Source organism: Mesoplodon mirus, assembly GCF_964341445.2.
Source record: "Mesoplodon mirus genome assembly, chromosome: 16".
NCBI classification, from domain to species: domain Eukaryota; kingdom Metazoa; phylum Chordata; class Mammalia; order Artiodactyla; family Ziphiidae; genus Mesoplodon; species Mesoplodon mirus.
Genome location: NC_138992.1, coordinates 74030281 through 74051930, shown reverse-complemented (window position 1 = coordinate 74051930; position 21650 = coordinate 74030281). Strand labels below are relative to the sequence as shown.

Sequence of the window (21650 nt, the reverse complement as noted above, 5' to 3'; positions counted from 1 at the left end):
TTATTTCAGGGCATGTAAACAGGAAGACGTGGACGTTTCTTAGATTGTCCCCCATCCAGGCCCACCCCTCCGGCCGTCTCCCCTCCCCCTCCCCTGTTCTCTGCTCCAATGGAAGAGAGATAAGCAATTCAGGACACAGTGTGACTGGGACAAGCTATTTTCTAGATGAATATTTAGACCCCAGCTAAGCTGCTGCTAAGAGAAACAGTGGAAGAAAGAAATGTACTTCCTAGGAATTGGACTAAAGAATATTTCTATTTCATTATGTAACAGATTTCTGTGTGCCTCTTTCGCAATGTGTCTTTAAGGATCCATCGATAGGCGTAAATGAAACAAGACAGTTTTTGCAATGAAGTGGTTATGTGGTCGACCAAGGACAGCCGAGGTAAACCGGACACAAAAGTGTCTTAGACACAACTTTTATAAAACCCAACATTACAATTAGACCCAACATTACAATTATAAGATCCAACATTACAATTAAGTGCGTGGCTGCACTTAAGTATTTTCTGAAATTTTAGCCTAAATATGAAATTCTATCATTATGAGGGAAAAACAAGAGTACACGAGCTGTGATATTGCACTTCCTGATTTAAAAAGATACGTCTTTAAAAAAATGAACTACAAGTATTATAATTTCTTTTAAAGCAGCCCCTATAAAAAGTTCATTCACCTTGACTTTATTCTTACATAGGAAGAAGCCACTTGACTAGATAAGTATTTTGATTACAGAGGGTTTGGGTGTGAAGTGGCCTCATATCCAGAGAATGTTTTGCAAAAATCAAAACTGGGCCTATCCCATGACTTCTTCTTTTTCTCCATCCCTTCTGTTTAAATCTTTTAATAAAGCATTTTACCAGAAATTCACATTCAGGTATGAATAGCCAATAGAGTTTACCATGTTGCTCTCTTTCCAAAGCGGCTCATATTTTAGTGGGGGGCAAAATGTGCCCTTAGTCAAAATCAGTATAAGAATTACCTGTACTGTTCGCTACGAATGTCCACACTCTCCATGTGGATTCGGATTCAGGGGTCTGCCTAGAGCAGGGCCCAAGAATCTGTATTTTTAACAAATATCTGTCATTCTTGTGAACTAGCAAATCTGGAAAACACTGGCTTGAGTGAAAGAATTAAAACATGACCCCTGCCAGTGCAGGGGACACGGGTTCGAGCCCTGATCCGGGAAGATCCCACATGCCGCGGAGCAGCTAAGCCCATGCACCACAACTACTGAGCATGTGCTCTAGAGCCCGTGAGCCACAACTACTGAGCCCATGTGCCTAGAGCCCGTGCTCTGCAACGAACAGTAGCCCCCACTCGCTGCAACTGGAGAAAGCCTGCGTGCAGCAACGAAGACCCAACACAGCCAAAATAAATTAATTAATTATAAAAAAATAATAATTGTTGAATTGCAACTATCTTGAAGGTGTGAGTGAAAGAGGCTTTTGAGAGACTGAAGGGGAAATAATTGGACATAAATGATTGTATTAGTTAAATAGTTCATCAAAGTTTGTTGAGTGTTTGCTGATGGGCTTGGCAGAGTCCTGGGCACTGAGGATGCTATATAGATAAGAGATGAGGCTGGGGGGATGGGCAGTGCTGCCTGGCAGCTCAGGACAGCTTTACACACAGGACGTGGGATTTGAAATGCTTCATGTGAAACAAGAAGGAGAAGGAGGCTGCTTATGGGGCGGGCGGAGTGGGGGAGGGCGGGTGTTATTCCAGGAAGAAGCAGGTGCGATGGTTCGGAGGAGAATGGAGGCCTCAGGGTTGGGTTTCCGTGGGGCTGGTCCACAGGGTGTGTCAGGGTGATGCAAGCGGCTTATGAAGCCCGGGATATAGGTTGTCGTGAAGGGCGACTCTTGCCAAGCTCTGTCCTGTGAGGAACGAGGAAACGGGGGAGAGAGCTGCCGTTGTGTTTGGAAAGGTAACTGGAAATAGCAGCGTGCAGCAGGGCGGATGGTGTGTGTGTGAGTACGAGTGTGTGTGTACTTGAGTGTGAGTCTGTGTGAGTGTGTGTGTGTGTGTGTGTGTGTCGGGGGTGGCAGGAGAATGGTAAAGGGGAAGCAAGAGGAAGGAAAGCCAGGTTGGAGAGGTTTTTTTATTTTAATTTTTTTCTTTATTTTTGGCCGTACCACACAGCATGCGGGATCTTAGTTCCCCGACCAGGGATCGAACCCATGTCCCTTGCAGTGGAAGCATGGAGTCCTAACCACTGGACCACCAGGGAAGCCCCTGGAGAGTTTTAAATTCAGCTCTGTTGGTAGTGTAGGGTTCTGAGGTAAGTCGGGGGGTCCAGGCCCTAATCCTGAGGGGCTCGGGGGACACTGAGTGTGTCCTCAGGAGGCCAACCCTGTGCTCTCTGTAAGTGTTTTATGTATTAACTTGAAACCTGCTGGGATGAGCCCATACCTTAGGGAGCAGGTGCTCCCTTCAAGTGACAGTGGAGAAGAAAAAGTGAGAGTGCTCCTGTGTCCATGTGTGAGAGTGTCAGGCCCCTTTGGGGCTCAGAGAGGGAGGGGCCATGTGCATGGGCCAGGCCGACCAGCAGCCTTGACTGGGCCCTGCTGAGACCATCTGCAGGCGTCCAGCCACCAGCCCAAGCCCTGGGGCCCTGGGGCCCTGGAGCCTCCGTTCCAGAATTTCACTGGGAATCCAGACAACAGTCTCCATGGTGGTTGTGCTGCTTGTACGTCTTTCCCGCCAGCCCCCCTCTCCCCGCCCAGACATGAGAAAACACCATCTCAGAACAAAATCCAGAAGATTTACCTACTTGAAAAGGAAGAAAGATCAAGGCAGTTGCTGTTTTGTTTTTTTCACCCCCCCCGACCTTGTTCATTTTGTCTGTAACAGAGGAGCTGTTTCAAACAGATGCAGAGAAGGTGAACCATGGCCCTGGATTCGTGTCGGGGGATCCAGGCCACTGGGCTTGGAGGGGCTCTCAGCCCGCTGTGTGCCTGAGGTTCCTCCTGCTTTGAAGTGGGATAATTGAATGACGTCCAAATAGACAGGAAGTAGAGATGGGTTTGTTAATTAGATGAAAAGATCCATTTTATAATTCGTATATTAAACATGGGTTGACTGAGGCTGTACCTTCACTTAAAGCCTAATCTGTTATCTGTTCTTCCTTTTGAAAATGTGTCTTCTCATTTCAATTTCCATCACAGTGCATTGCGGCTGTCCAAGCTCCCTGAATTCTAGAATTGGATGCTGCTCGCTTCCCACTGCAACTCTTACCGTTCTTTGCCCGATCTTTTACGATTTTGTTCCGCCGTTCCAGACATCGTCAAGCCTCTGGTTAGAAATGCCAATCTCCCCCCCAACCCAGATCTGCATAATCAGACCCTCTGTGGGTGGAACCAGCGACCTGAGGTTGAGCAAACCCTCCAGCACTTCTCACACCTGCTGAAGTTCCAGAACCACTGATTCACTAGTCCAACCTCCTTGTTTTATAGAGAGACAGTGATACCCGAGGTCCAGCTGGGAGTTGGCCTTTCGAAGCCATTGCCAGGAGATGCGGAGGTTGCTGGCCTTGATGCCTTCTTCAGTCTTCTCCAGCTCAGAAATGTTGACTCTGTCTTCTTCTGTAAAGCATCAGGAGGGGACTTGTAACGTTTCTTGAGTAGTTGTTGGTATCCGCCCATTTCTGCCCTGAACAGGTGTCTTCTGTAATCGCTCTCTCCTGCTCCTGCCCTCTGCCAGCCTCACGCCACCCACTAAGGATCCCTCTACCTGCCAGTATCCGACAGCCGGTCTCACCCACTCCCAGAGGGCAGCCATTCTGGGTGGGCAGTGGGGCACGGTGGTCCTCGCTTTCACTGCGTGCGCTCAAATGTGGACTCTCAGGATTTTGGGGGCAAGTGGTGCATACCCGAAAGCAGGCAGGTCAACTCTGGCTCCATTGTTTACTGCCTCTGTCACCTTGGAAAAGTTACTTTACCTGCCTAAGCCTCAACTTTCTCATCTGTTAAATGGAGATGATAGTAGTATATGAAGGATCGTCCTAAGTACTGAATGAAACAGTCCACGTAAAGTGCTTGACACGGTACCAGGTACACAGTAAGGGTTAAATAGACGTTAGCTATTTAAAACCAGTAACTTAGAACTGATGAGGTTGTGTTTCCCATCGTGTGCTCTTTGCTCGTTTAAAAATCGTGCTTCTCAAGTCCATTCTCTAGTAGGACTTGAGGATATGGGGAGGGGGAAGGGTAAGCTGTGACAAAGTGAAAGAGCGGCATGGACATATATACACTACCAAACGTAAGATAGATAGCTAGTGGGAAGCAGCCGCATAGCACAGGGAGATCAGCTCGGTGCTTTGTGACCGCCTGGAGGGGTGGGATAGGGAGGGTGGGAGGGAGACGCAAAAGGGAGGGGATATGGAAACATATGTATATGTATAACTGATTAAATTTGTTATAAGGCAAAAAAAAAAAATAAATAGATGTTCAAAAATCGTGCTTCTCGGGAGAAACTTTCTGCTTCTTCTGGACATCATCCGATTACTTTGGGTGATTTTGAAAGATTTATGCCTGATTTCCAAATGTGACACCACTCAGGAAGGCACAGGCAGAGTCTAGATCATAGAGCAATGGAGCCGTGCATTGGCATCAGAGGGCAGCGGTGTAGACACTTACACTGGAACAATGGTTCCAAATGGGTGTCCTGCCTTTGATGTGACTCCTGAGCACCAGATGTGAAGGAAGACATAAATCACTCATCGTGTCTGCTGGATGTCACGACGCCCCACCCCTGAGAGACGGGCACACGCTGACCTCTGTCTGGCTCTAAACTAGAGATGTGGGGACGGTAACGCTGTGTGTGTGTACGTGTGTGTGTGTGTGTGTGTGTGTGTGTGCAGACAGAAAAATAAAAGACCAGGTTTTGGTAATGTGGGGTGATGACTGAGGTCAGGTAGAGTCATGCTTTGAAACTGCTCTTTACATGTTTCGACACAGTGCATACACTGACAGTACTTTATCAGACTTGTGAAGTTGAGGGAGTGTGGGAGGGGGAGGTGGTTAGAATGAGCTGGTGACATGAACTGGAGAAAGAAGGGAAGAAAAGAGTTCCCCGAGGATGTGCACCCTGGGAAACTAGCCTCCACGTACCCCAGGACTAATCCCCTCGGCTCCTTGGGGAGAGGCCCGTGTCTTACAGATATTTGTGCCTCCTATGTCTCTCCTCCATTAGATTCAACAAGTGACAGTGACCCCAGTTGCACAGAATTTGAGCTGGAAGAGATGGGTGTTTAGTTTGACCCACGTGATATACAACGGAGGAGAAGATAGAGGTCCAGACAAGGTAGAGGAATACATCTGGGATGCTTGGTGGTCTAGGCTGTAATACATTCCCCCAGATTTCCTGATGTGAAGTTCCATGTTTGTCAACTATGACTCCATACAGGAGATGAATTTAAACTAAATAACCTGTGGCATTAGTAGAAATTCTTTGGGTTTCCATGGAAACCTCCTCTGGCTGTAGTAAGCAGAAAGGGGGAAATACTGGAAGGAAGCTGAGAGATTGCACAAAAGTTGCCCCAAGTTGAAGGGAGGGCTGAGTAAGCAAGTCTGCATTTGGAAGCAGCCAGGGTGCTCGGGGGACATGGCGCCTCGCCGACTTCCCGCCTCTGATGCTGGGTCAGCCCAGCCCACCACCCATTCCGTCTCTGATCAGCGTGCGGGACTCTGCGGGGCTGTTCCCTTCCATGGGATCCTCAGCTTAAGCACGTTCTCACACAGACCTGCTCACCCACCATCTGTCCCTCCCTCTTCTGCTACCTTGCTGTTTCTGCATGGCACTCACCACTACCTAAAAGTCTTAGCGTTACTTGTTCACCTGTGGAGACTTTAAAATGCTGTCTCCCAGGCCTGACCCCCAGAGATCCTGATTTAAATGGTCTGGGGTAGAGCCAGGGCATTTCCCCTAAAAGCCCCCACGGTGTTGTAATGCACAGCTCACGTTAGGAATTGTGGCCTAATAAATACATTGATGGACCAAATACAGGACATACTGCTCCCGCCAGCGCAACTGAAAATACATTTAAAAGAATTAAGAGTGACAAATGCAGAAAGGATTCTTTGGGAAGAATCAGGCAGTCGTGGGTAACCGCACATAAGTGATGCTGACAAGAGCCCTCCCAGAGTGGGTGCCCTGGGGACCAGCTCAGCTCACCCTACAGTGGCCCTGGGGGTAGGGGGCAGTGGCCTCAGTTTCCAAGTGAGTGCACTGAGAGGCAGAGGGAAAAGAAAGTGTGCTTCTTGTCTCTTTAGGGAATTGAGATATAATTTAGTGTTTGCACTTTTAGCGTTTTGGTGAGAGGGGGAAAACAGAAATATGAGTGATCTGTTAATGTAGTATTTTTCATCCAAATAATGGCGTAAAACAGGCTTCACTGGGGAGAACAGAAAGCCCCCCTGTGTCGGGGTGGTTTGGAAACAGACTGCTTTTAACAGGGGGGGATGGGCCACGGGGCTGTGGGTTCTTGCAGAAAGAATCTGTAATCCTTTTGGGTTTGACCATTAGGCAAATCGAGCTTCCTGGTTTCAGAAAGAGAAAACACACCCAAAAGAGAAAAACCCAGGCCCGTGGGAACAAGAAACTTCCTCCTCCTGGGGCTGCTTGAAAGGCCTAATGTGCCCGTCCTGACTCTTCCTGCTCAGCGTGAGACTGGCTGGAGGGCATCCCGGAGGTGGAGGGGTGATGGGCAGAGAACGGCCACTTTGCAGGAGGAACTCAGGACATGGTGGCTGCCGTGACAGGCTTGGGCCTCGGCTCTGAAGGCACCGAAGCTGGACAGAGGTGGCTTTATCCTTTGGCGTAAACCTGGGAGTGGAGGACCCAGGACTGAGTTGTGTTCCAGCTCTTTGCTCCTTTGTTCCCTTGGTCCTTCGGCCTAACCGCCTCGAGGCCCAAAATAGAATTCTTCGGGTTTTTACTCTCTTGGTGACAAAATCCGAGAAAAGACTCAAAGCCAACTGAAAAAGAAAGATCTGCAGATACGGAATTCGTTTGCCTGCCCAGTAGGTGAGTGAGGCTGTAAAGACAGAGAATCGAGCGGACTCATTGAGGGGAGCCCAGCGTGAGATGGGGAGAGGTCTGAAATCTGGACCACTTCCATTTCAGTAACGGGAGCAGGGGGCTGGGATGGAGTTGGAGGTGGGGTTCCTTAGAGGTCAGCTGCAGTGCTGAGGAAACTGCAGTGCTTCAGTGGTCAGTGGAATCCTCCTCAGCTACATGTATAGAGCTAAAGCCTCCTTAGCAATTTTTATTTAGCAACTTTTTTTGTGCCAAAAGTCGCATGAGCCTTTCTTCACTTACATGTGATAGTGTCACTATAATCTGGCTCTCCCTGTTTCTGGGGACAGGGAGGGAAAACGGGAAGTAACCGATTGTTCCCTTTTTTGAGGAGGGGCATTTAACTTAGGCTCTTGCGTTTAATCCTCATAATAACCCTTGAAAGAAGAGTGTTATCTACATTGTACAGATGAGTAGAATGAAGCTTTTTTTTTTAAACAGAGTGTCCCATTGGTGCTAGATTTCGTTGTTTTTTTTAAAATTTATTTTTGGCTGCATTGGGTCTTCGTTGCGGTGTGCGGGCTTCTCATTGCGGTGGCTTCTCTTGTTGCGGAGCATGGGTTGTAGGCACGTGGGCTTCAGTAGTTGTGGCGCACGGGCTTAGTTGCTCCGTGGCATGTGGGATCTTCCCAGACCAGGGCTCAAACCCATGACCATGCGTTGGCAGGTGGATTCTTAACCACTGCGCCACCAGGGAAGTCCCAAGTAGAATGAAGTTTAATTAAGTAACTTGCTGATGTTTATATGGCTCTTAGTAAATGCAGGAACCAGATTGGACCCAAATTTCCTCATCCTAAAGCCCTGGGCTCCTTCATTTTGGGTAAAATTATTAAGTAGAGATTTCAGCCCAAATTCTTTAAATGGTCGCAGACTCTCAGTGAATGGGGGCATCTTGGTGGCTGTCATGGTCTAGATATGTCTGAAACTAAAACAGTTTGGGGAACTAACATTTTTTGATCATCTGCTATAAACCAGAGAGGTTGTGGCTGATAAAAAGAATGGGATCTGTGTACAGAAGTGCTTCTGACCGCACACTGTAGTCCATGGGGTTTCCAAGTTCAACTTTAATTCAGCGAAGGTGTGTTGCTGCATCATGGTGACCAGGTAGGGGGACTGTGTGTGTCTCGGCGGTGGAAGCAAGGTGACAGGCAGGGCAGGTAGAGTCTCTCCAGGAGTTTACAGTCTCCACGGAGGAGAGAGCTACCTACACATGAACAAGAGCCAACGCAAGAGGCACAGAACCACGCGAAACAGGACCGTCCGAGGCGTCCCGGGGCTTGCGGCTACGTCCCGAATCGATTGTGGAGAGAAGTAGTCCGGGAGAGAAGGATGTAGACAAGACTTGGTTTGAATGCGGCTTTGGAGGAGCAGTGGGATTTGCCTATACGGGGAAGGTAGGGTGGTGCCGCCATATCAATAAATACAAGTTTCTGGGGCTTCCCTGGTGGCGCAGTGGTTGAGAGTCCGCCTGCCAATGCAGGGGACACAGGTTCGTGCCCCGGTCTGGGAAGATCCCACGTGCCGCGGAACTGCTGGGCCCGTGAGCCATGGCCGCTGAGCCTGCACGTCCGGAGCCTGTGCTCCGCAACGGGAGAGGCCACAACAGTGAGAGGCCCGCATACCGCAAAAAAAAATATATATATATATATATAAGTTTCTGTCCTGGACACAGTCGGTGTCGAGGTGGACTGGAGCCGGGCTGTGAGGGGCAAGTTGAATATTTGAGATTTTATCCTGTGGGCAATAGGAGAGGTGTTGGTAGCAGAATTCGAGGTGGTGGTAGAGTAGTGATAATAATGCCTAACGCTTCTTGAGCATTTATTCTACTGGGCGTTCCATGTGATGATACACGTGTATGCGCATTTCCAAGCGCCAAGCCCTGCTCTCTGGGCTGGCAATACAACAGGGCACAGACCTGTCAAAAATCTCTACGTTCACGGGGCTTGCAGTCCTGCAAGGAGAGACAGACAGATGATAAAATAGATCTTGTAATCTACATTCATGTCATGCAAGTATAGAGGGGTGGGCAGGGAGGCAGTGAGTGAGAGCACATCTCAGTTTGGAAGCTTGGCTCTGAGTATATGTATGTATTCATTCATTTAATCAGGTGAACAGTAGAAGGCAGTCTGAAGGATTTTGAATCTCAATGATATGATGAAATGGTAATTCACAAACTTGAGCAAAGAGTCGGGAAAAGACCGATGCCACAGAGACCGGCTAGGAGGTGACCACACCACCCAGAACAGTTAGACTTAAAGCGGACCTTTGAGTCAGTCCTTAATATCATAAAGTAGAGAAAGAAGACTAATGTAGGGGGAAGCTGTCAGAATGACACTGTTTATCTGGCCCATGCATTTCCCTAAGCCTAGAAACCCAGCATGGTTACATTGTGAAGATGACAGGGCTTCATGGAGACCTGACTCCAGAGGATAAGATGGGACCTGGATGTCACAGAGATGACAGAGCTTTTGAGCCTGGGTGATGAGGGTGGTGAGAAAAATGAGAAATTTGCACTGAGAATAATGGGAATTCAACAGAAGAGCCATCACGCTGCCCAAGTGGTGTAAAGTTTTCCGAAAGTGACCAGGGGCATCCTCTCCAGTGTCAGCACTTCCTGGGAACCAGTGGTTTCTCCTCAGAGCAGGGTAGGCAACGTGAAGGGCATACCGCCACGCCCCCTTCCCCCCAAGCGCACCTGCAGGGGCCACACCCTCTGCCCTTTCAGCCTGGCAGCTCCAGCTGACAGCACCCACCTGCTCTGTGCTCTCCTGGTGCTAGGCCCTTTTTAAAGGCGCAGGCTCATAGTTTCCCAAAGCCCCTTGGTTCACAGCCAATGAAAATGACATTCGCAGTAACTTTCTCACAGCAATCCTAGAGCAGAAGAGGCACCAAAGAGTTCCAGTGACTAGGGAGGTGGGTCCAAACCACTTCACCTGCATTTGTTGTAACAACATAGTACCATCTGAAAAAATGATACACACCCACCGAAAGCAAAAACAGAACAGTTGTCTGTTCTCCCAAATGGACGTGACTGAGGGGGTGTGTGTACCTGTGCCACATGCCCTCTCAACTCTTGGGATCTTAGTTGGATCCCACCATCCTCACTTTCTGACCCAGGTTTATCTTCATGGGATAGCTGCTTTTTATCACAGCAACCACAGAGAATCCGCTTTCAGGCAGATGTGAGTGGGTGAAATGGGTGTGGCACAATCTAAGGTAGAGCTAGTAGTTGTCACAGTGTCCAGCAGAGGTCCTTGTGATTCCCTTGAAAATGTGAAATATCCCCAGGAACGCTGGGAGTTCTCCGCGGCGCCCTGGGGTGCCTCGGCACACCGTTTGGGAACCACGTGTAGGCCTGTTCTCCGCCTTCTCTTTCTTCTCCTCCAACTTATGATACTTCTGGGCCACACCTATTTTAAGAAAGTAACTGTGGACCCAGCCCTGGCCTCAGTTTCCTCTTTTGCACTTTTAAACTCCTGGAGTGTACAGTGATCCTCTCTGCCGGCATCTGGGATCGTACAGTACTCTTGGTAAGTCAGGGCTTTGTCCTCAAGCTTATTAGTCCAGGGAATGGTTTCCAGTCCTCTCTCTTCCTTACTTCCTTTGTTTAAAGAAGTCTTGGCCCCCGTGACCTCTGGTCTCCCAGGTTAGAGTCGTTGCCTGGCTTTTAGCCATCACACTTTACCACAAGCTTGGGGCGTGAGAATGGGGTCCAGGCCACGGGAAGGAAGGGCCTTCTGTGCCTTTGCCTCCCTGGACGCCCCTGAACTCCAGCCCAGCCCCGTGGGGATGATCGATGCCTCCCCCACTGCATCGGAGGAAAGTGAGGCGGCCCTGCCATCCAGGCAGCAGGACAGAAACTGCACCTTTGGGGCTGCTGGCCTTCCAGTTCATGCAGAGTCTACGAGGCCACACTGCATTGAGATGGCTGCCGTAAGTGGCTCCCTGTGTTTCATGTTTAATTCAACCACTGTATTTTTAATTAATTAATTAGTTAATTAATGTATGGCCACACCATGCGGCATGTGGGATCTTAGTTCTCTCACCAGGGACTGAACCCGTGCCCCCTGCAGTGGAAACACAGAGTCCTAACCACTGGACCCCAGGGAAGTCCCTTTTTTCTTCTTTTCAACCACTATATTTTTATGAAAGTAAAACAGTGTAGCTTGTCATAGCTACACTATTGGCAATGGAGAGGGAGAAAAATAAAAACTGACCATAAAAGTGTGAAAGTGGGGCTTCCCTGGTGGCACAGTGGTTGAGAGTCTGCCTGCCGATGCAGGGGCCACGGGTTCGTGCCCCGGTCCGGGAAGATCCCACATGCCGCGGAGCGGCTAGGCCCGTGAGCCATGGCCGCTGAGTCTGCGCGTCCGGAGCCTGTGCGCCGCAACGGGAGAGGCCACAACAGTGAGAGGCCCGCGTACCGCAAAAAAAAAAAAAAAAAAAAAAAAAAAGTGTGAAACTGTTTTTATTTTACCTTCAATTTTTTAAAAAATTAGTTTCTTTTATTGTAATAAGCAAGTGTTTGTAATTTGTAATTTAAAAACCCATCACATATCATAACACTGTACTGATTCTCCCCCCATTTTGATTTAATTTGATTTCCATATTCCTTTCTAAACTCTTTTCTACATATGTGATCACAATGTAGGTTAAATTTTAACCTCGCTTTGTTAAAAAAATTACATTATAAACATTTTTTTAAAATTTAGTCACAGAATTCTTTTAGTCATACTTAAAAATGAGTGCGTATCACTTTCAAGGTGATACTTGCACATAATTTAAAAAGCAGAACAACTAAAAAGCTTTAATATGAAACATCAGACACCTACCCCTCCTTCCTAGCATCCCTGATCCAGTTTTACTCACCAGATCCAACCAGTTTCTTATCCTCAATTTCAGTGGCTCTACAATAGTCCCTTGAATGGTGCCATATAGTTTACACATCAGCCACCCATCCTATTTTTACTTAATCGACTTACTGAACTACTGGTAGACAGCGGTGCTTCTGCAGGATTACTAATTTCTGATAAAATCCTGTTCACTATGCAAATATGTGTGCGTACTCAGGGCTGCATCATCAGATGGTCTCTGCCTGCTGTCTTACGTCTAAATCAGTCGTATCTTGCATTTATCGTAAATGGCTACAGGCATATTGTTAGGAATACCACTTTATTATTAAACATCAATAGAACTTCTACCTCTTGCCAGTTATTTTTCCAAGCTAAAATTGTAGAAGTTTGGGAATTCAGTCAAGAAGATTGAATGAAATTCGACTGTGTTTTACATCACAACGATTAAGGCAGAGCAGGTAACAGCCTGCCCTTGATCATTGTAAAGAATATTGGGTGCCTGGAAGGGGCACATTAGAAACTGTGTACAACTTTTCTCAGCAGAAATATTTTAAGGCAATAGTCTTTTCAAAATTGAGGATACGTTTTTCTAAAATACTCAAAAGTATGTGGCTTGATTCCTATTCTATCACAATATACTTTAAAAAAATTAATAGACTTTACTTTTTAGGGCAGCTTTAGGTTTCCAGAAACACTGAGTGGAAAGTCCAGAGGGTTTCCCATGTACTCACCACCCCCTTGGTTTCCCTTAATTATTAACATCTTGCATAGTGTGATACATTTGTTACAATTGATGAACCAGTATTAATACATTATGCTGAACGAAAGTCCACTGTTTTCATTGGGTTCACTCTTGGGGCTGTACATTCTGTGGGTTTTGGCAAATGTATAATGACATGTGTCCATTATTACGGTGTCATATAGAATAGTTCAGTACCCCCAAAATCCCCTGTGCTCCACCCATTCAGCCCTCCCTCTCCCTCAACTGCTGGAAACCACTGAACTTTAACTGTTTCCATAGTTTTGCCTTTTCCAGAATGTCATAGAGTTGGAATCATACAGTATGTAGCTTTTTCCTATTGGCTTCTTTCATTTAGCAATATGCATTTAAGTTTTCTCCATGTCTTTTTATGGCTTGATAGCTCACTTCTTTTTATTGATAAATAATATTCTATTGTCTGGATGGACCACAGTTTGTTTCTCCAGTCACCCACCGAAGGATGTTTTGGTAGCTTCCAAGTTTCGGCAATTGTGAATAAAGCTGCTATAAGCACCCGTGGGCAGGTTTTGGTGCGAACCGAAGTTTTCAGTTCATGCGGGTAAATACCAAGTAGTAGAATTACTGAGTCATATGTTAAGAGTATATTTAGTTTTGTAAGAACCTGCCGAGCTGTTTTCTGAAGTCGCTGCACCATTTTTTGTTCCTTTTGTTGTACCTCTTCCGCAGCCTTGGGTGGTGTCAGTGTTTTGGATTGTTGTCACTCCCATAGGTGTGTGGTGGTATCTCACTGTTTTAACCTGCATCCCCCTTGTGACATATGACGTGGAGCATCTTTCATAGGCTTATTTGCCATTTCTCTGTCTTTGGCGAGGTGTCTTTTCAGATCTCATGCTCATTTTTTGATTGGGTTGTTTGTTTTTGTATTATTGAGTTTTAAGAATTCTTTGTGTATTTTTGGACCCTAGTCCTTTGTGTTTTGAAAAGATCTTCTCCCAGTCTGTGGCTTGTCTTTTAATTTTCTTAACAGTGTCTTTTGCAGAGCAGAAGTTTTTAATTTTAATGAAGTCCAATTTATCCATTTTTTTCTTCTATGGCTCATGCGTTTGGTTTTGTATCTAAAAAGTCATTGTCAGACCCAAGGTCATCTAGATTTTCTCCTCTGTTATCTTCTAGGAGTTTTATAGTTTTGCATTTGTACATTTAGTTCTGTTATGCATGTTGAGTTAATTTTTGTAAAAGATGTAAGATCTGGGTCTAGATTAATTTTTCTTTTTGCATGTGGATGTCCAGTTTTTCCTGCCAGCGCTTGTTGAAAAGGCTGCCATTGCTCCGTTGAATTGCCTATCTCCTTTGTGAAAGATCAATTGACTACATTTCTGGACTCTTTATTCTGCTTACTATACTTTTAAATGAGGGTTTATTTTTGTTACCTTCAGTGAAAATAAAATCTATGAGTAACTAATCTTGGTTTGACTTCCTTGAGTCTTAGTTTCTTCATAAGAGGGGTGGGTAGAATAGATCATTCTTACTGTTTCTTCTAGGTTTACCTCATGAGACTAGTTTGTCTGTATTTAAGTATAGCGTCAGGGTGATGATTTTCTCATAGAAAGTTTCTGGGTCTAGTCCAACAAACACCAGGTCTGTGTGCGTGTGTTTTTGTGAGTCTGTATCTTTCTGTGTGTATAAGCAGAGTGGCAGACATCTATTGAACAAGATTTCTGGCTATGCCCTTTACATTTTATAATGGAATAATAAGCCCATCATTCACTGATGAGTGACAAAGCATATGGTTCTGCCCCACTCTGTAACAGAAAATATCTATACTTAGGATCATTACCAGTAATTGAAACATCAGATTTCCTGCCGTGCAGCTTTCATCGGGGACATTTGTCTGTAGACATTTCTGTTGTCATGCCTGGTATCTTGTGGGTAGAAGCCAAGGATACCGCTAACTACCCCACAGTGCACTGGACAAACCTCACAACAAAGAAATTTTTGGCTCCAAATGTCAGTAGTACTGAGGCTGAGAAAGCCTGTTGCAGAGAAGCAGATTTATCCACGGCATGTTTTCTTCTTTGGTTTAGCCTCTAGAAAACCTAAACTTTTGGAGATTTGTGGTCTGTATCTAACAATTGTGCAGAAACTTATGGTAAGATACAACCTTCAGCTTCTTTTCGCTGTCTTGGGCTTAGTTTCACTTTTTCTCAATTTCATAATCATTTCTATTTTTTGTGAAATCTATTTATGTAAACCTGACTGACCTCTTAAAGTAAAATTTAAATATATCATTATATATACTTCTAAAGATAGGTGGCTGGATCATTGATCATAAAAATCTGAGGCTAGAAACAAGGTTGATGTTTCTTCCACTTCTTGGGTTGTAGTACATAATTCAGACTCTGCTTTGAATTTCCTCTTCTGGTCCTTTAAATGATACATTTCCCTGTGATGCCTAAGTTTCCATGAGCTCATCTTGTTTTCATAGTGTTCCCTTTTATTTTTAAGAGAAACAAAACCAAAAAACCCCTGCTCGTTTCATCAATCCCCCGTGTCTTCCTCTGTGTGAAGTTGTTCAACTAAGAGTTATGCAAATGGGGACCGGCTTTGTGCACATTGATTCCGGGAGCCTCACTGCATCTTCAGTGTATTTGTTGTCATGAGAGCGTCAGGACCCTGGCCTCCTCTCTTACAGCTCAGCCCCGTAGCCTTCCCCCAGCCTCACCAGCTCCTTCCCTGCCCCTCCCCTCATTCCCGTCATGGATCTGGGCATGACTTTCCAACTTTCTTGGAGTCAAAGAGAAGGGGGCTTGTAGGTATCAACTGAACCTGCCTCTTGTGTACACCTGGGGACCTGAGTGCTTGTTATCTCCTGAGACAGCCAGCAGGCCCTTGCTGTCCATCCAGAGCGCACTTGGCTGCATCTCCTGGACGCCGAGCCGTTTTCCTGAGGTCTGTAACAGTCTTCATGATTGACATTTCTTTTCCTAGCAATCTTAGCAAAGGCGACAGCTCCAGCTACATCCTCCCCAGATTCTTTACTCTCACAGATTAACAGGGCTTGAAGGACCTTAGACCATGGGTTCAGATTCTCTTGTCTTAAAATTTTTATACAAGTTTATGTATGTGTGTATATTACATGTTTTATATATATACATATATATATAATAAAGACACGTATATATGTGTGTGTTATATATACATATATATAATTTACACAAAATGAAAAACATCTTTTAAAATTTTAGAATAAGGGTAATTAATTACCCTTATATAATAATGTGACGTAAGGTCCTTCAGACTCTGATATATGTGTGTATACATATATATATCTGTGAATAGGAAATTATATATATATGTATATAACGTGTATATATATAAAGTTGTATATATCTAAATATATATAATGTGTGTGTATATATATATATATATATATATATATATATATAATTTCCTATTCACAGATATATATATGATAGGAAGATGAAAAAGGCAAACCCAAAAATACCTGCAGCCCAATCACCTGTAGATGAACATTGTGATATTTTACGATTTTTCTTCCTAGACTCTTTTCCTGCCTATTCATATCTTTTCCCCCTCACAAAAATGGTATTATGCTATATGTATTGTTTTTTAGCTTAAATATATTGTGAATATCTTTTTATGTCAACAAATATAATGTACAATATTTTAGTGACCACTACTATTCTTTCATGTTGAGGTATCATCTTCTAGATCAATTTTACAAAGGCCAATTGCCTAAAGGCCAATTTGATGAATTTATCAAATGTTTCAATTTACCAGAAGATGTGTTTCTTTTAACTACTTGAATATTATTTCTATTTTTTAAAGAAACTTTATGCATTTTTTTTTTTTTTTTTTTTTTGCGGTACGCGGGCCTCTCACTGTTGTGGCCTCTCCCGTTGAGGAGCACAGGCTCTGGACGCTCAGGCTCAGCGGCCATGGCTCACGGGCCCAGCCGCTCCGTGGCATGTGGGATCCTCCCGGACCGGGGCACGAGCCCATGTCCCCTGCATCGGCAGGCGGACTCTCAACCACTGCGCCACCAGGGAAGCCTGAAACTTTATGCATTTTTAATGTTCTCCTGCTAGTTCTTCAAATGGCATATCAAGTCTGAGGGTTGTGCAATTAAAAAACTAAAATTTTAATTTAAGTTTAGATTTAAATTTAGAAGCATCAGAAAGAAATTGGAAGTGATCAAACATTCCCAACACATATAGCATGCTAAACCTCTGGATTCTAAGGAGAAATGAAGCTGTGTTGATCTGTCAGCTGTTTGTAAAATCATTCGATATGAAAGGATGGAACAGCTTTGAGATGCGGAAAGGAAGTGAAGGTGTGTAGAGGAATTTCTAGAAAGAAGCAGAAGACTTGAGCCTCAAACATAACCAAAAACATGTTACTAGGGTCAAAGAATTTTTAGAAATTAGCTTAAAATCCTAAAAATGTAAAGTTAAGAAATGAACTAGGAAACTACAGAAACAAACGTATCTCATATTACATTTAAGCTACTAGTTACTATTTCAAAAATTACATCCATAAATATTTTAATTTTATTTCTAAAAGATAGAGAATCATTTTTCAACATAAATTTAATACCATTATTAAACATAACAAAAATTCCTCTGTTAAAAAATATTCAGTAAATGATCAAATTTCTCCAGTTATCTCATATTCTTAATAATTAGGCTACTAATTACTAATAACTAAGGCTAATATAGTTCTAAGAAGACTCAACTGTCCTTAGTTTCTAAAAATAGAGTATTCCTTAAAAAAGCATCATAGATGGACCTAGAGTCTGTCATATAGAGTGAAGTAAGTCAGAAAGAGAAAAACAAATACCGTATGCTAACGCACATATATATAGAATCTAAAAAAAAAGGTTCTGATGAACCTAGGGGCAGGACAGGAATAAAGACGCAGACAAAGAGAATAGACTTGAGGACACAGGGAGGGGGAAAGGTAAGCTGGGACGAAGTGAGAGAGTGGCATGGACATATATACACTACCAAATGTAAAATAGATAGCTAGTGGGAAGCAGCCACATAGCACAGGGAGATCAGCTCGGTGCTTTGTGACCACCTAGAGGGGTGGGATAGGGAGGGTGGGAGGGAGACGCAAGAGGGAGGAGATATGGGGATATATGTATATGTATAGCTGATTCACTTTGTTATACAGCAGAAACTAACACACCCTTGTAAAGCAATTATACTCCAATAAAGATGTTAAAAAAAAGCATCATAGAAATCTTCAAAAGCTTTTAAAACAATTACATTTGATAAGAATTGTTATACCCTTAAGCTGTTGAAAACTAACACAAACCGTCAGTAAACTAAGCTGTTAAAACATCCCATCAAATATGAAATTATATACACCTCACAAATAGTTAAAAGATACAAATTTTGATAAACTGATCATCTTGTAAAATGAAAATCCTCAGAAAACTGGCTTTGGGTGAAATGAATTTCAAGAACTGTTCTACATTTATTTAACCAATGACCTATTATTTGGCAAGCAAGTCCATTTTTTATTTTTTTAATTTATTTTTTTAATTGAAGTACAGTTGATTTACAATGTTGTGTTACTTTCAGGTGTACAGCAAAGCGATTCAGTTGTATACTATATATATATATATATATATATATATATATATATATATATATATATATATATATTCTTTTTTTTACACTCTTCCACTATAGCTTATTAAAAAATACTGAGTATAGTTCCCTGTGCTATACAGTAGGTCCTTGTTGGTTATCTATTTTATAAATAGTAGTGTGTATATGTTACTTCCAAACTCCTAATTTATCTTCCCCCAACCTTTCCCCTTTAGTAACCATAAGTTTGTTTTCTAAGTCTGTGAGTCTGCTTCTGTTTTGTAAATAAGTTCATTTGTATCATGTTTTTTAGATTCCACATATAAGTGATATCATATGCTATTTGTCTTTCTCTGTCTGACTTACTCCACTTAGTATGATAATCTCTCCATGTTGCTGCAAGTGATTATTTCGTTCTTTTTTAAGGCTGAGTAATATCCCATTGTATACACGTACCACATCTTCTTTATCCATTTGTCTGTCGATGGACATTTAGGTTGCTTCCATGTCAAGCAAGTCTATTTCTAATTGGATGGTATTACAAACAGTCTCACAATAAAAATCCTGTTCTACAGAGCTTTGTGTAACTGCCCAGTTATTTTCTTAGAAATCACTTATTTATGGAGGTGAGGATTTGTTGGGAAGTGGATCATTTTAAAGACCTTGATAAGTGTTGTCAAGGTGAAGACTATCACTTACTCTCTCCTGTCAAGCCCAGCAATTTCATTTCATGGTGAGGAGATTAGAGGCCAGAGACGGGAGTGGTTTTGTCCATCATTATAGGACAGTCCAGGCTGGACCCAGCAGTCAGGTGTCCTAACTCCTAACTTCGCTGCACCTCTCGTGACCTCTCTGCTCTCTCTTCCAGGCAAGAGCCAAGTTACCCTTCCACTTTTTCTGTCCTGGACGCCAAACCTCCAGGTGTTTGAACCTCATCTATCTCTGGAGTTGTCTTGCACTTCTTTTCTGGACTTATTCTAATACATGTAGTGATTAAAACTGTACTGGTTTATTAAAGTTCTAATAAATGCAGTCAAGTTGCTGTATTTACGCATCATTATTTCAAAATATCTTCGTGTCAGGTTAGCTTTACGTTTTTATGCTACACATTCATGTTATGGTTCACTCCTAACCCCTGGGTCTTCCTGCAGCCGTGCCTGTGTCTTAAAGCACATAATAAAGAAATGGTTTCAAACCAGATAAAGACATCAGCAAACACGAGATAAATTAAAATGTATCAGATTTTGATCACAAAGGCATAAAGAAAAGTTAATGAAGAAGAAATCAGCCATACTGCAGTGGATCTCTCATTTCCGGGTGGGGGAGGACCTTTTTAAAATTAATTTTTTATTGATACACTTCAGATACCATCAATTTACCCTTTTAAGGTGTACAATTGAGTGGTCTTTAGTGTATTCACGAGTTGTAAAACCATCACCACTATCTAATTCCAGAACCTACTGCATCTTGTGGGTAGCAGGCTTTCAGACTTTACAATTGCAATTCAGCTGTGCAAAGAAAGCAAGAAAGCAAGCTTCACATTGTCTAACTCTTCTCTCTCCAGTGGTCTGAGTAGCAGCAGGTGGAAAAATGGCCTTCAGTTTGCCAAGTGGGTTCAGATCTTTTCCATTTTAAATAGTCACTTTTCCATCACGACTCTCTCCTTTAAGAGAAGAGCTTGGTCCTTCACATTTCTTCTGCTCCTTTCCAAGATGTAGGTAGATGCAGGTTTCTCTTGTGTTACTTGGGGAGAAAGAAGCCATAGATTCTTTCCATGTTCTTGGTGTGCCTGCTGATAGGACTGGCACTGCTGACTGGGGGGAATGTTACACTGACACCCGCCCCCCAAGCAAGTGGATCCCATTAGGACAGTTGGAAACACCTGGGTCCCCTTCAAACCTTCAGCAGGCTGAGTGAGGGGAGGCTTGTCTTGACACCTCCTTTCCTTCATGCTCCACCGTGTGGGAGACACAAAGCAGGGAGGGGACCTGGAACCATCTAGACAGTCTTAAAGCCACTTCCCACCCCACCCCCTTACCCAGCTGGTACTTACTAGGAAAAGTGGATGTTTCCTACATAGAAAACAAACTTACAGTTACCAGGGGGTAAGGGGGGAGGGATAAACTGGGAGATTGGGATTGACGTATACACACTACTATATATAAAACAGACAACCAATAAGGACCTACTGTAGAGCACAGGGAACTCTACTCAATAGTCTGTGACGACCCATATGGGAAAAGAATTTTAAAAAGAGTGGATATATGTATACGAATAACTGATTCACTTTGCTGTACCCCTGAAACTAACACAACATTATAAACCAACTATACTCCAATAAAAATTAATTAAATAATAATAATAGTAATAAAGAAATGACATAGAAGCAAGAAAGCCAGAGATACTCAGTTAAGAAAAAAACGTGGACGGGGGATGGCTGCCCCCTTGGACACTGATTCTATCCCAGTCCTAGTCTTTCCAGTGCTCTCCCCTTCAGGCTCCTGTTCCTCATTCTTGTAAATCAAAGAGTACTTCTTTTAAATCACATCGCCCTTCCTTCAAGGGGGAGCCCGATGGCTCAACCTTAGTCACAGGCTGGAGGTGAAATTCATACCACAGGAGCAGCTCTGCGGGCTAAGTCGTCAAAGCCCTGCTCTTGATACGGAACCTCGAGGAGAACTGGGAGCTGGGGATTGCCAAGTACCAAAATGACATTGACTTAGTTGCCCCAAGACAGTGTTCTTGTTTCATAAGGTATTTAGACCTTAGGGAAGGCTTTATAGTAGAGGCTGGTCAAGTAAGAAAGCCAGGCTCTGGAGCCAGGTGGACTTGGGTTACCAGCTTTCCAACTGTGTTGACAATGGCTTTCTGGGTGATTTTATTGAGGAAAAATATCAAGAATGTATGAAAATGATTACTATGGTGTATAAGAAACAAAAACCTTAGTTGCCTAAGTAAAGAGAGTCTGGCTATATACCCTTTTCAATTCTATCTCTTGCAAAAGGAATTTAGGAAAATCGACAAAAGAAAAGACAGCTACTTAGGTTGGAAGTGATGGCATTGGTCGTGGAGTTAATTCTGGCACTCTCTCCTCTTCTGCCCTCCCGAGGACACCTGTGAGTCTTTTCTGACCCCCTTTCTTTCTGATAAGTAGTTTGGAGAAAACATCGCAACTCCTCGGTGGACTTTGCTTCTCTAAAAAAACCTCCAAAGTCTCATCCTTGAAAGTAAAGTAAGAAGGAAAACAATCAAAGGGTGTCTAAAAGGTTTCTGTTTGGGTGGGCAAAGTACATCTCTTGAGTTATGCAACTGGTTGCAGACTGCATGGATGAGAATTGTTTTAGGACGAGTCCCTGTGAATGACCCTTGAACCAAACTCAA

The 21650-nt window shown here is 43.8% G+C and overlaps 1 protein-coding gene across 3 annotated transcripts in view; it reads left to right on the top strand.

Annotated features, from left to right (window-relative positions):
* The window catches only part of LYN (LYN proto-oncogene, Src family tyrosine kinase), a 111945-nt gene that overhangs the window by 27989 nt on the left and 62306 nt on the right, over window positions 1-21650 (top strand). The window contains exon 1 of one of the 3 annotated variants that reach the window (XM_082601252.1): window positions 7008-7026. The exons of the other annotated variants lie outside the window; for them this stretch is intronic. The gene's annotated coding sequence lies outside the window, so the exon portion shown is untranslated. Of the gene's footprint in view, window positions 1-7007; window positions 7027-21650 lie in introns of those variants that run through there. 3 annotated transcript variants of the gene reach the window in all.